The 13,029-nt window shown below is 44.5% G+C and overlaps 1 protein-coding gene across 1 annotated transcript in view; it reads left to right on the top strand.

The window, feature by feature from the left end:
• The window catches only part of IGSF3 (immunoglobulin superfamily member 3), a 1,951,941-nt gene that overhangs the window by 1,922,965 nt on the left and 15,947 nt on the right, over nucleotides 1-13,029 (top strand). The gene's annotated exons all lie outside the window — the stretch shown is intronic.

The raw sequence follows: 13,029 nt of genomic DNA on the forward strand, positions 1-13,029 counted from the left end.
CAAAGCACTATCATCTGCCACTCTACTCTAAATCCAGGGCAGGCTTTGCCACTGCAGTTCTGCAGGGCCTCATAGCCACTCCTAATGCTGTTTAGATCCAGCCTCCCATCCATAGCTTTGGGACTCGACCCAAATGTAATGACTGCAACAGTGAAACACTAAGAACATAGTTGTGTACACTTACCATAAATGTAGGTGTTCAAGTGTATTCACTGTTACAGTCCAGGTTACCCACCCACCATCCCCCTTTCTTCTGATGGAACCTATCTTTCCTTCTCTGATTTATACAACCTATGTGGTGTATTTGCTGGTAGATGAAGGTAAAGTTTATATTGGTGCATGTATTTACACATATATATATATATATATATATATATATATATATATATATATATATATATACACACACATTTTGGTTACCCTTTTAAGGGGCACCTGACATCTGGGGCAAGAAAAACTAAAGAAAATGGCATCGGCCGCATCTTTTATACCCCTGACGACCTGACGTCAGGCAGGGGCAACAGCAGCCGACGCAGGACCCAGGACTTTGGAATTCAGGCCGACTGAGGGCAACCTGCCAGCGGTATTACCCAAATGTAATGACAGCAACAGTGAATACACTTGAACATCTACATTTATGGTAAGTGTACACAACTGTATTTTATCCCTATGGTGCAAAAGATATCAGATACTTAGTCAAGGTGCTTACAGCTCTTGGACATGGACAACCCGTAGTGGGTCACTTAATGTTCCAAATATTCTGGGACACACTTGAAGGTGCATCCCTTGAGCCTTGCTCCTATCTGCTTGCTCCACAGAAGCCAGACATATTATCAGGAATCTGGAGCATTTATAAAGACCTTGGGGTGGATCTGTCGTATAGTGCCACTAGACATTGCTAGGGGTTCTAAGCTGATTTTAAGACGAAGCACTTTCCCAGAGATCAGAATAACACAGTGATTACTTTGACAAATAATGTTACACTTCATTCCCTCTAGCAATTAAAGCTATTAATTATCACACTGACATGATTAAGCACCGGGCTGAGATCCTCAAACTGACAGAGGGTATGTCTTTTGAAATCCCTAAAGCCAAATTATAGAGAGACTCAGACTGCTTTTAAAATTTGGAAAATATGAAATTAAGTGTAGTAACTTGGGTTTGGGGGGCATCCTTCGACATAATGACATACAGACATACATGACCGAAAGTCCAACCTTTATGAGAGAATGTTAGTGTTCGGTTACTGAACACCCTTTTGGTCAAAGAGCTGCTTTGTGGACCCCCATTTTCAGGAAGTATTTAAAAAGCTGTCAAAAAACATTCATTCAGTGAAACAAAATGTTCACCTTTCCATACTTGGTTATAAAAAGAATTATCTGGCTAAGCACTAGTACTTTTTCTGAAAGGAATCAAGAGTAGAGCAGTTTAAAGGAAGAGTTTGGGAAGAAGCACTACTGGAGAGCCTTCAGTGAAGCCTGAGGAAGGCAGAGCTCTTCCAGCTCAAGAAGGTGACAGTTAATACTGAATATGCATTTCCACGTTTCCACCCCCTTCCCTCCTCCTTCACTTCCTATTCTCACATCCTGGGCTTTAAAGAGACATTCCTTTTTTCAAGAAACATTTAGTTAGGTGAACAAGATAATTGCCAGACGTTACGAAACAGAATTGAAAACCTCCTCCTTTGTGGGCATGCCTCCTATTCCCACTAAACAGACAGAGATAGCACAACCAGTACTGACACAACTACTGCTTGGTGCAGCCATGGAAATGGTTCCAAAAAAGGAACAGAGAAAGGTATTGTACATCCCATTCTTCTTGGTACTAAAGCTGCATGGCCTTTTGTGGCCAATTCTGTTAACAAGCTATTAAAAGCAACTGACCTGAGAGGGTTAAATTTGCAAACCCTCCTTTCTCTGCTTTTACAAGTGACTATGGATATGGGGGTTTCTACCTGTATATCTCAGTCTATGTAGACCACTAATAATTTCTGTGCTTTCCTTCATAGCATGAGCTCACCAAATACACCACCGTGCCTTTTTGTCTTTCTGCTTTATAGAGTGTGTTTACCAAATGCTTGGTCATCTCAGGACCTGGGGATACACAATACTCCTCCCTAGATGTTTACCTGACTCAAGTCCCCATCCTTAGGAGAAGCTTTGGAAAAGTGTCAGTGCACCTTCCACTGTCTCACCAGCTTGGAAGTTTCCCTTTACTTACTAAAATGTAGCTTAACACCAGGAACCTGAAAATGTTCCTTGAAATGGTACTAGACACCGGAACCTGAAAATGTTCCTTGAAATGGTACTGGACACCAAGATTAGCAAGGTTGTTCCTTCTTCATGTGAAGGTTCTTTGCCTGCATGGTTAAAAAAATGTGCAGCATATCGCAATGAATTTTGAAATCTATGTGCTTTACCTGAGCCAACATTTTAATGTTTCCCACAACCAGACTTCACATGAGTAAAGTACGTGGCACCTCAAGGTTCTCTGTTATCAGTATCAGCACTCTTTGGAGAAAAATTGTCACTGATCTTTTCCATAAATAGGAAATTCAGGTGCTAGTCTCCCCAAATGCAAGCCTTCAATGGAATGCCCTATGTGATACCAGAAGATAACCAAGTGCTGACAAAAAGATACCAGAGACATTGCTGGGAGGGTGCATACAGCTCTTCTGAACACCCACGGGAGGTGGAGCACCACTCTTGTGGGCAGATACATGGCATGAAGAAATTATGGCTCTGACCTTTGGCCAGGAAGCATTCAAAATGTATTGCATATGTACATATTGGGAGTAACAGCAGGCAACACAATCATGATGTGATATCATAACAAGCATAGGGCATACAGTCCTACCCATGTAAACCAGCTCAGCAGGTCTTCACCCAACAACCACAGTGGAGTCTGAACAGATGCATTTTCCAGGGTATATTGCAGAGATGGAGGGAGCAAACAGGCTTGTTTGCACCAGAAAAAAAAGTAAGATGGCAAAATCCCATGCCGGGTTTCCATGAGGCTTAAGGAGTGAGTAAGGAATTCCTTCCTTTGAGCAATAGACTCTTTTTACACATTTTGCTCCACTTTCTTCCAATGAATGCTACAGAAAGCATGAAGAGAAAAAGCAAGACTCATGCTGATTGTTTTCTGACTGAGACAATCCTTTTTTATTTTCAACTAGTTCATATGAGAAAGAAGGAACCATTGGCACGATGAAAGTTATGTACCCTGTTTACACAGTAAAATAGTTCTTTAATGTGCTGAGATCTAATGAGCCTCAGGTTGTTGGCGTGATTGGTCTGTTTAAAACCCTACAAGACCACTTCCTAAAAAGAGCCTGAATGTCTTATAAGAGGAGACCAATCATGAGGAAATTGTACCTATCAAAATGAAAAAAGTCTGTTTTTGGTGTGATATCTAGGATGTCAGGCTTATTGCAGCAAAATAATCTAGAGTCCTTGAATACTTATCCCTGCTGTTCATATTGCACATTCATCAATGTGTACCTGTCAGCTGTTAACAGCCTTTCTGTCTATGAATCCCCCTTTGTCCTCTCTTTCTGTGGTCAAGAATGTTTTGAAGAGGATACTCAGTTTGCCTATTACGACTATTCATCCTCATTGTAGATCTTATTTGTGTAGTAGAGAAACAGACCTTGGCTCACTTTGAACTTTTCACCTTACTGGTCATTAAGTTCTTATTCTTAAAAGCCCAATCTCTTGGTAGCTGTTACTTCTAGGAGAATGTTTGAACTGCAGTCCTTAATGTGTTAAGAAGCACATACAGTATTTCATACAGTCAGGCTGTCGTACAACATTCAGTCCCTTCTTTGTCAGAAGTGGTTTCAGTTGCTTGGATAAAACTGTGGATGACTTGCATGTATTTTATCCAAGGCCTCAAAGGATAGAGGAGAAGATACTGCAGTTAATGGATATGTACAGGCAGTTGAGAGCTACACTGACTGAAACAAACACTTCAAGTTACATGGATCAGCTTTTGTCTCCTTTATGCTAAGTAAGTAAGGCAGACCAGTGTCTTAGCAAACAGTTTCTAAATGGATGACTTAATAGGTTCATACTAGGCTATCTGCCCTAGGGCATTTACAAGCCTAGCCAGAGTGTGTTTGGCTTTCGCCACCCCCTGGAATGAGTTTACTGTGCCTCTGTCTAGTAGTGACACAGAAGTGACCCCCGGGGTAAACCTACGATCTCCCATCCACTCGTCAAGATTCCTCTTGAAGAGAGTCAGTGAGGGGCTCTGTCTAACATGGACTGGGATTCTATTCCAGAGTGAAGGGAGCCTCTGGGTTATGAATCTGTCCCTCCAGCATGTCCTATTTATTTCTCTGCTGAGGTTCAATTCTCTCAATCGCGTAGCTCTAAGGGATTTGGATTTTCTGAGATGGAGCATGTCCATTAATTCTGGGTTGGACATGGCTTTGTACGTCAGGCATAGATCGCCTCTGAGTAGGCGGTATGCAGCTGAGTAGAGCTGGAGTTTCTTTAGCCGAGCAGCATATGGCATCTGTTTGAGTCCCCTAATCCTCTTTGTGAGGTACTTTTGAGGTCTTTCTAGTTGCTGCAGGTGTCTGGTAAGGTACATCCCAAATGGGGCATTGTACTCAATTATGGGCCTGATGAGGGAAGAGTAAAGGGGCACAATGACCTCCCTTGATCTAGATGTGAATCCTTTCATGATAAGGTGAGCTATATAGAAGATTTTTCTAACCACTTTGGCAATGTGATTGTCAAAGGAGAGGTTACTATCAACTTGGGTCCCTAGGTCCCTAATTACTTCTTGCATACTTAATGGATTACCACGTATGTGGTAATTTGTGGGCACTTTGTTTTTCCCAAAGGGTATGACTATACACATTTTGGCATTTAGTTTAAGGCCAAGGCTCTGGCACCAGTTATCCATTTCTGTGATACCCTTTTGGAGGATGCTTGTGTCAGCTGGAGAGTCAATTATGGCGCCCAGTTTGCAGTCATCTGCGAACTTGGTCAGCCACAGTCCTCCTGTGTTAGCCTGTACCTCAGAAAAATATATACCGAATAAGAGAGGTCCCTGGACTGAGCCCTGTGGGACACCACTTGTGACTGGTTTAGAGTCTGACATGGCTCCAGCAATTCTGACCATGTGGGTTCTGTCCATGAGCCAGTTTGCAACCCATCTTATGACATAGAGGTTTATATTTAAGCTGGAGAGCTTGTCTATGATGCCTGAGTGGGGTATTGTGTCGAAGGCTTTTGCGAGGGTCCAGGTAGGCTGTGTGAACTACCTTACCCTCATCAATGGCCTTGGTGACTGTTTCAAAGAAGTCGACCAGGTTCAAGAGGCAGGATCTGCCCTTAAAGCCGAATTGGGTAGGATCCAGTGTCTGTATGTCCCCAATGTCTTTGTTTATGAGTTCCATAATGATCCTGTCCATAGCTTTGCAGACCAGGCTCATCAGGCTTATGGGGCAGTAGTTTCCAGAGTCCGTAGAAGCACCTCCTTTGTGGAGTGGGACCCCTGTTGCTGTACGCCATTCTTTGGGTACATATCCTGTAGTAAGGCTGAGATTGAACAGCAGCCTTATGTGTGGGTTCAGCTCTTCTTGGAGTTCATGTAGCACGCAGCCCGGAACACCATCTGGTCCCATTGATGCTGTGTTTTTTGCTTTGGAGAGGGCGGCTCTCACCTGGGCATCTGAGATGTCAGGGAAGCAACACTCTGCTGGGATAGATTTGTCCCTTTGGGGGGGAGGGGGGGATTTTGCACTGAACCTGTCTGCCAGGATGTTGGCAATGTCTGTGGGTTCAGTGTATTTTTTGTCATTATGGACTAACTCTGAGCATATCTGGGAGTTGCCACCCAGGTTTCTAACATGACTAAAGAAAGCCTTATGATTATCTTTTGTTGCTTGTGCAATTTTTCTCTCAAAGATGGCCTTGGATGATTTTATGAGTGATCGTAGTTTTTTGCTAGTACTGATCAGAGATGCCTTCCCTTTTAGGGATTTTGCTATATCATGTAGTAGCTTCCTCCTTCTGTTGTATAGCTTATTTATGGCTGGGGTCCACCAGACAGGATGCCTGCCTTTGAGGGAATGGGTCTTGATTTTATTTGGGATTGCATGATCCATGCATTCCTGAAGGTGTCCATAAAATGTGTTTATCAAGGATTCAGCAGATTGGGCTGTAGTTTCCACTGGCCCGGGGGGCCTTGAAGGATTCCACTTTGGTTTTAAGAAGTGTGAAGCTTGCTTTTGAGAAGTTCTTCACTGTGGTCTTCTGTGCTGGGGGTGGGGGCTGGATGTGGATTTCCAGTGAGATTAATTTATGGTCCGATCTTACCAATGAGGGGTATACTTCTGGTATGGAACATTGTGTCCCCATGTTTGTGATTATCAGGTCTAGTATGTTTTCCCCTCTTGTGGGAGTGGTGACTAGTTGTTTCATAGCATTTGAGATTATGAATTCTAGGAACCTTTGGGCTAGGGTGTTTGGGCTTGAGTAATGCTCCCAGTCTGTGTTTGGGTAGTTGAAGTCCCCCAATATGATGGTGTTTGGAGAGACCTTCATATTCTTCAGTGTCTTCAGGAAGGCCGAGTGGGGTTCCTGAGTTTGAGAGGGTGGTCTGTAGCATGCTACAAACTGGATAGCAGTTTTGCCCACTGTTAGTTGCACATGGATGGTCTCCGATGCTTCTTGCAATGCCACTAACCTGGAGGTGTGGGTATCCTTGATGAAAATGGATACTCACCCTCCTTTTGTGGTTTGGTTCAAGTTGTGAGGCCGAAAAGCATGATATGAGGTATAACCTGGTAGTGCTGGGGTGCACTCGGGAGCCTTGAATCAGGTTTCTGTCACTGCACAGACATCGATGTTCTCCATACTGAGGAGGGCTTCGAGAGCATGCATCTTGAGGTTTAGACTTCTGGCATTGAGCAGCATTACCCTTAGTTTCTTTCTACTTGTGTTGTCTAAGGAGGTGGGTTTGTCTTTTGAGCCTTGCCTAAAAAAGGCACTATGGGGGTGGCAAGAGCCTTTGCCAATATCCGAAAGCCCAGGGGTGACAGGTACAAGCCGTCCTTTGTGAAGCAGCGTGGCTGGTCAAGCATGTCATCCCAGGCAGACAGGCACTGGATCCCCTTTGAATGACACCAATACTTAAGCCAATTGTTGAAATTGATCATTTTGTCTTTATACTGTGGCATCATTCTTGGTGAGGGTAAGATGCTGCTCAAGGTCAGTGTCATACCGGCCTGGGCTACATAATCAGAGAGCTCCTCTATGTCTCTTTCATGTAGTCAAGGGAGGTACGCCTCAGGTCGTTCACACCAGCATGGACAATGTCTGAGTCATATTTGTGCCTGCTTTGGAGTGACCTAAGTGCTTGTGTTATGTGGTGGATTCCAGCGCCCGAAAGGAAGCTCACTGTGACCCTTTCTTTGTTCAGCCTGGTGAGCGGAACGTCAGTGTGTCTGACTATAGAGTCACCTATTACAAGTGTATCAGGTATGTTGTTAAGCCTTAAGGGCTGTGACTGTTTGGCACACTGACGTTGTGAACTATGTGTTGCATGTGTTTTGTTTTGGGGTAGTGGTTGCTTGGATGTCTGCTTTGGAGGTCTCTGCTGCTTTGGCAGATTTTTATTTAGAGCCTCCGAGTATGTTTTTGTATGTTTATGTGTGTGGTTTGCAATTGTGGAAGGTGTGTGTGGTTACCTTCTCCTCCTGACTGGTTACGCCAGTACTGAGTCGAGAGAGCTCAGCCTCCAGTTTGACTATATGGTTGCATCTCCCACATATATTTGTACTTGTTGGGAGGAGGAGAGGGTTGTCTCTTTACATGAGGCAGTTGAAACATTGCCTCAAGATTCCCAGATTCACCAGCTGGACTGGAGAGGAAGCCAGCAACTGACCTTTCGACATGCTAGAACAGTATAGGGAACTCCTTTGTAACTGAATCAGAAAGGACCAATAGGGGATAAGGTACTCAAGGGGATTATATGAGGATGTAGTGCTTTTTTTAGTTTATTAGTGCTTAACTTATGAAAATTGCTTATATGAGCAAGTGCAGGGTTTTAGATTGAGAATAGAGTGTTTAGTTTGAGAGTTAGAGCAGTTCCAAGGGAAAAAGTGAAGAGTAGACTTTGTGGAGCCGGGAATAGTTTAAACCCGATTAAGCGGAGCTGCCCGATTCTGCGCTATGCACAAATTCGTGCAAAAACGCACTTTAAAGCAGGGGGTAAGAAAGAGATAGGAAATGGCCCAAAACGACCAATAAGCTACAAGTTTACTGGGCTGGAACTACTCCTCAAGGGACAGATAGGCTGCTCAGAGCTCCCCACTCTCACTGGTGAACAAAGAAGCTTCCTCCTATCCAAATAAGGATATGGGCAACACAGGAACTATGACACAGCCCAGAGATCAGCAATACCTGTAGAGTGGACTATTCTAGTTCAGTTAAGGTGGGAAACAAGGATTTTTTTTTTGTTTTTTTATTTTTTTACAGAGTAGCAGAAATTAGGTACAGAAACACAGTAAATGCTTTAATTCGGCTAGCGCACTTGAGTGTGTAGCCTACCAGTTAAACTAAGCAAAAACAAACTTTAAAAGTGCAAAAAACTCAGAAGTACAGACAGGAATGCAGTAAAACAACTTTGCAGAGCGTATTTCGCTAAAGAAACTTGCTTTTCGGTGAGAAACAGCAGTCGGAAATAAGTAGGCAAAAAATACTTATAATCAACAGAAAGTCACTCTTCCACTCGCTGCTGCTTGTAGAACTCGGCAGGACACCACGAGAAGCTGTTCTGAGTCAATTACAAGCGCAAAAGCGGGCTTTAAAGCAGGGGGTAAGAAAGAGATAGGAAATGGCCCAAAACGGCCAATAAGGTACAAGTTACTGGGCTGGAACCACTCCTCAAGGGACAGATAGGCTGCTCAGAGCTCCCCACTCTCACTGGTGAACAAAGAAGCTTCCTCCTATCCAAATAAGGATATGGGCAACATAGGAACTATGACACTGCCCAGAGATCAGCAATACCTGAAGACTGGACTATTCTAGTTCAGTTAAGGCGGGAAACAAGGATTTTTTTTTTTTTTTTTTTTTTTACAAAGTAGCAGAAATTAGGTACAGAAACACAGTAAATACTTTAATTCGGCTAGCACACTTGAGTGTGTAGCCTACCAGTTAAACTAAGCAAAAACAAACTTTAAAAGTGCAAAAAAACTCAGAAGTACAGGCAGGAATGCAGTAAAACAACTTTGCAGAGCTTATTTAGTTAAAGAAACTCGCTTTTCGGCGAGAAACAGCAGTCGGAAATAAGTAGGCAAAAAAAATACTTATAATCAATAGAAAGTTACTCTTCCACTCGCTGCTGCTTGTAGAACTCTGCAGGACACCATGAGGAGCTTAATTGCATTGTGTCCTGTTATTAGCACCATGGAAAGACATTTGAAGGCCAGATAAGGACACACTCCAAAAGGGCAGCAGCCACTACATCAGTTTTCTTTAAAAAAATGTCTGGAGTATCTGTGAGGCAGACAGCTGGACCACTCTTAGCAAAATATGAAGCACCAGAGTACAGAAGCAGGATAGGTTTTGCCACCAGCAATCGTGCAGCGCAACTGCTATGGGGTTTGTTGTTGTTTGTCTTTCGGCTTTTTCCGGTAAGGGGTCACCACAGCGGAACTCCGGTCCGCTAATGATTGGCGGTAGATTTTTACGAAATGCCGAGGTGCCAGCTCAATGCCGAAGCTTCAACGAAGGCACACCCATTTACGCACGCATGTCTTTCGAATGCTACCCAACCACGGGGAGGACATGCAGACTCCACACAGAAGGCACTCCCAAGCCAAGCCGAGAATCGAAGGGAGAACCTCTTGCTGTGAGGTAACAATGCTACCACTGTACCACCACGGAATACTGCCTTGGTGAACTTCACATATATAGGAAACAGTACTGCAGCAGATAATCCTAGCACAGTTGCATTAGCAGTCCGATTGTAACAGTAGATGTCCTTCAAGAATGCAACTGCAGTCATAACATGTGGGTTGTCCTGCCTCAGGCAGCCCTCGGTCGGCCGGATTCCAAAGTCTGGGTCCGACGTCGGCTGATGTCGCATTTCTCTCAGACGTCAGAGCGGCTGGAGTACATAAGCATCAGCCGGCGCCATTTTCTTCAGTCTTTCTTGCCGCGCGGTGCCTGAAGCAGAAGCAGTTCGCAAGTGCCGGTCGGTCAGCTCCTGTATTCTATGATACCGAAGTCATCAAAAAAGCTAAGTACCCCATTGGGGACCTTTTCTTGCCTCAGCCGATGTCAGAAATTACTGAAAAAGTTAACAATTGTCTTTCTTGTGGTAAACAAATACCTCATAAGGATTTCCACTCTTACTGCCTCCCTTGCCTGGGCCCAGACCACGACGTCTCGGCCTGTGTAGCCTGTGCTCGCTTCAACAAGCGCACTCTCAGGCGCCGGGCGGAGTTCGCTGAAGATTTTTTCGGCGATAATTTTGCTTACACCATGCCGTCGGATCTTCCGACATCACAAACTCCCAAAAAGCGAAAAGACCGGGACCAACATCCTCGGCCCGCGTCTACCACCGACTCCACGCCAAAATCTAGCGCGAGTGCTCCGGTTCCCTCTGAGACGGTTTCTCCACCGCTCCGAACCGAAGACACCGCATTACCGACGACTCCAATTCCAGACATTACTCCGACACCAGTTATAGATTTTCCTCCGGATACCGAAACCGAGGAAATGCCCGAGACCATTGCTGTAGACAAGGTCACTCCTGCACGTGGAGCTGCCAAGCCCCCCCATGGCCATGTCTATTAAGGCCTACACTAGGGCTAAGGCAGCCAGTAAAACAAAGCATATTACTTCTAAATCCTTACCTGAGCCGACTCCAGAGACACAAATTATGTCCATGGCTGCTGATTTGATTTCCATGATTAGAGGTTCACAGGCCCATCCTGAGAGAGGATCCCAGCCTCCTCCTGATAAAAGGCCCCGGGTTGAACCCTCTGATCCTACTCCTTCAGATGATGATTCTGAGGGCTCTGTCCACTCAGATAGCCAGGAAGAGCTCTTCCAGACCTATGAGGACTCGGATGCAGAAGATTCCATCCCCTCGGCCTCCCCTCCTGAGGATATTTCTTTTGGGGAAGTTCTGCACACCATGAGGGAACATTTCAAGTGGCAAGGTCAGGAATATTCTGATTCTAGGAAAGCTTAGGACTTTCCTTAAGAAGCCTCAGCACAGGCCCTTAGCTATTCCTCCTGTACTTGATGTTCTGGATGATTTGTATTCTGACTCTAGTGCTACCCCTGATTCTCTTCCTCCTGCTCCAGCCAAGCCAGACAGGTATTACAGGGTCCCAGAAACTCATTCCCATTTATTCAGGGCCCATTCTGCTGATTTGGAAACTATTTCACAGGGGCCTAAAGGAATTTCAGCCTCCACCTCAAAAAATCCTTTGCCCTCCAACAGGGAAGCTAGGTCATTAGAGAGATGGGGCAAAAAGGTTTACACATCCACTACCTTATCTATGAGAGCTTTAAATTGCCTTTTTCATATGTTACAATATCAGGATTATCTGTTAGAAGAATTACAAAAAACATTAGCCACTCCTGATCCTTTAGAGAGGAAGACTTTGCAGGAAGCTGTACATAACACTCAGCAAGTAAGCAATCACTTCCTGCAGTGTGGATATGATGCACTGGAAGCTTCATGTAGGGCAGCTATGACAGGGGCAGTCATTCATAGACATGCTTGGTTAAAAGATCAACCTCTATCAGATCATGTAAAAGCAAAACTTCTGGATGCACCTTTGGAAAAGAACAAGCTTTTCGGTGCAAATGCTAAGGATGTGTTAAAGACCATCGAAGAAAAAGCAAAATCAGTTCAGACTGTGAAAGATTTCCTCCAGGTTCAACCCCCCAGATTCAGTAGGAATTGGCCTTCAAAAAACTGGTCCTTTCCTAATCCAGAAAAGTTTCAAAGGGGTAAGAACAGACGTGGCCGAGGAAGAGGCCAATACAGAGGCCCTTACAGGGGACGACAATGGCAGCCAGGAAACCAAAGAAGTGACACAGGGGTTTCACCTGCCCCACAACCACAATCTCAATGACTTTCCTCTACTACCGCCTACCAGGGAACAACTAGAAGCTCCCTTGGGCGGGAAATTATCTCTGTTTGCAGAAAACTGGCACAGACTGACAAAAGACAAATGGATTTTGGACATTATAGACCGAGGGTACAGGTTTCATTTTCATACCTTACCAAGAAAACAAGGCATGCCAAACCTACCACAAAATCAGAGGGCAGAGGCTATCAAGCAAATCACTCTGCTGACTCGAATGAAAGCAATAGAAAGAGTTCCACAACAAGAACAAGACCAGGGGTTTTACTCAAGACTGTTCCTTGTTCCAAGAAAAGAATCTCAATGGAGACCAATACTGGACTTGTCCGCATTAAACACATTTCTCATAGTACCAAAGTTCAAAATGCTGACTCTACAGCAACTCCTTCCCATGCTGGGCAAGGGGTCGTGGCTGATTACTCTGGACCTCAAGGAGGCATACCTGCATGTCCCTATCAGACACAGCTGCAGAAGATACCTCAGATTTCTTGCAGGGCCAGAGCATTATCAATTCTCAGCATTGCCATTTGGCTTATCTACTGCCCAGAGTATTTACAAAATGCCTGGCTTCAGTAATTGCTCATTGCAGGCTCCAGGGTATACAAATTTACCCGTACCTGGACGACTGCCTCATACAAGCGGACGACAAATTGATGTTGACAAAAACCTGGATTATGTCATACGATTACTTCAAGCTCTGGGATACACAGTCAACTTCCAAAAGTCAAGACTGCAGCCATCCCAGCAAATAATCTTCTTAGGAGCCAAACTAGACACAGCCTCTCAGATGGCTTACCTGACAGAAGACAAGCAAGAGAAGTTAACTCATTACTTCAAAGGTTTAGCAAAACTCACCCAGATGACTGCAAGGAGATTCCTACAGGCCCTGGGTTACATGG

This window comes from Protopterus annectens, chromosome 5.part0 (genome assembly GCF_019279795.1).
Source record: "Protopterus annectens isolate FY-2018-M chromosome 5.part0, PAN1.0, whole genome shotgun sequence".
Lineage (NCBI taxonomy): Eukaryota > Metazoa > Chordata > Ceratodontiformes > Protopteridae > Protopterus > Protopterus annectens.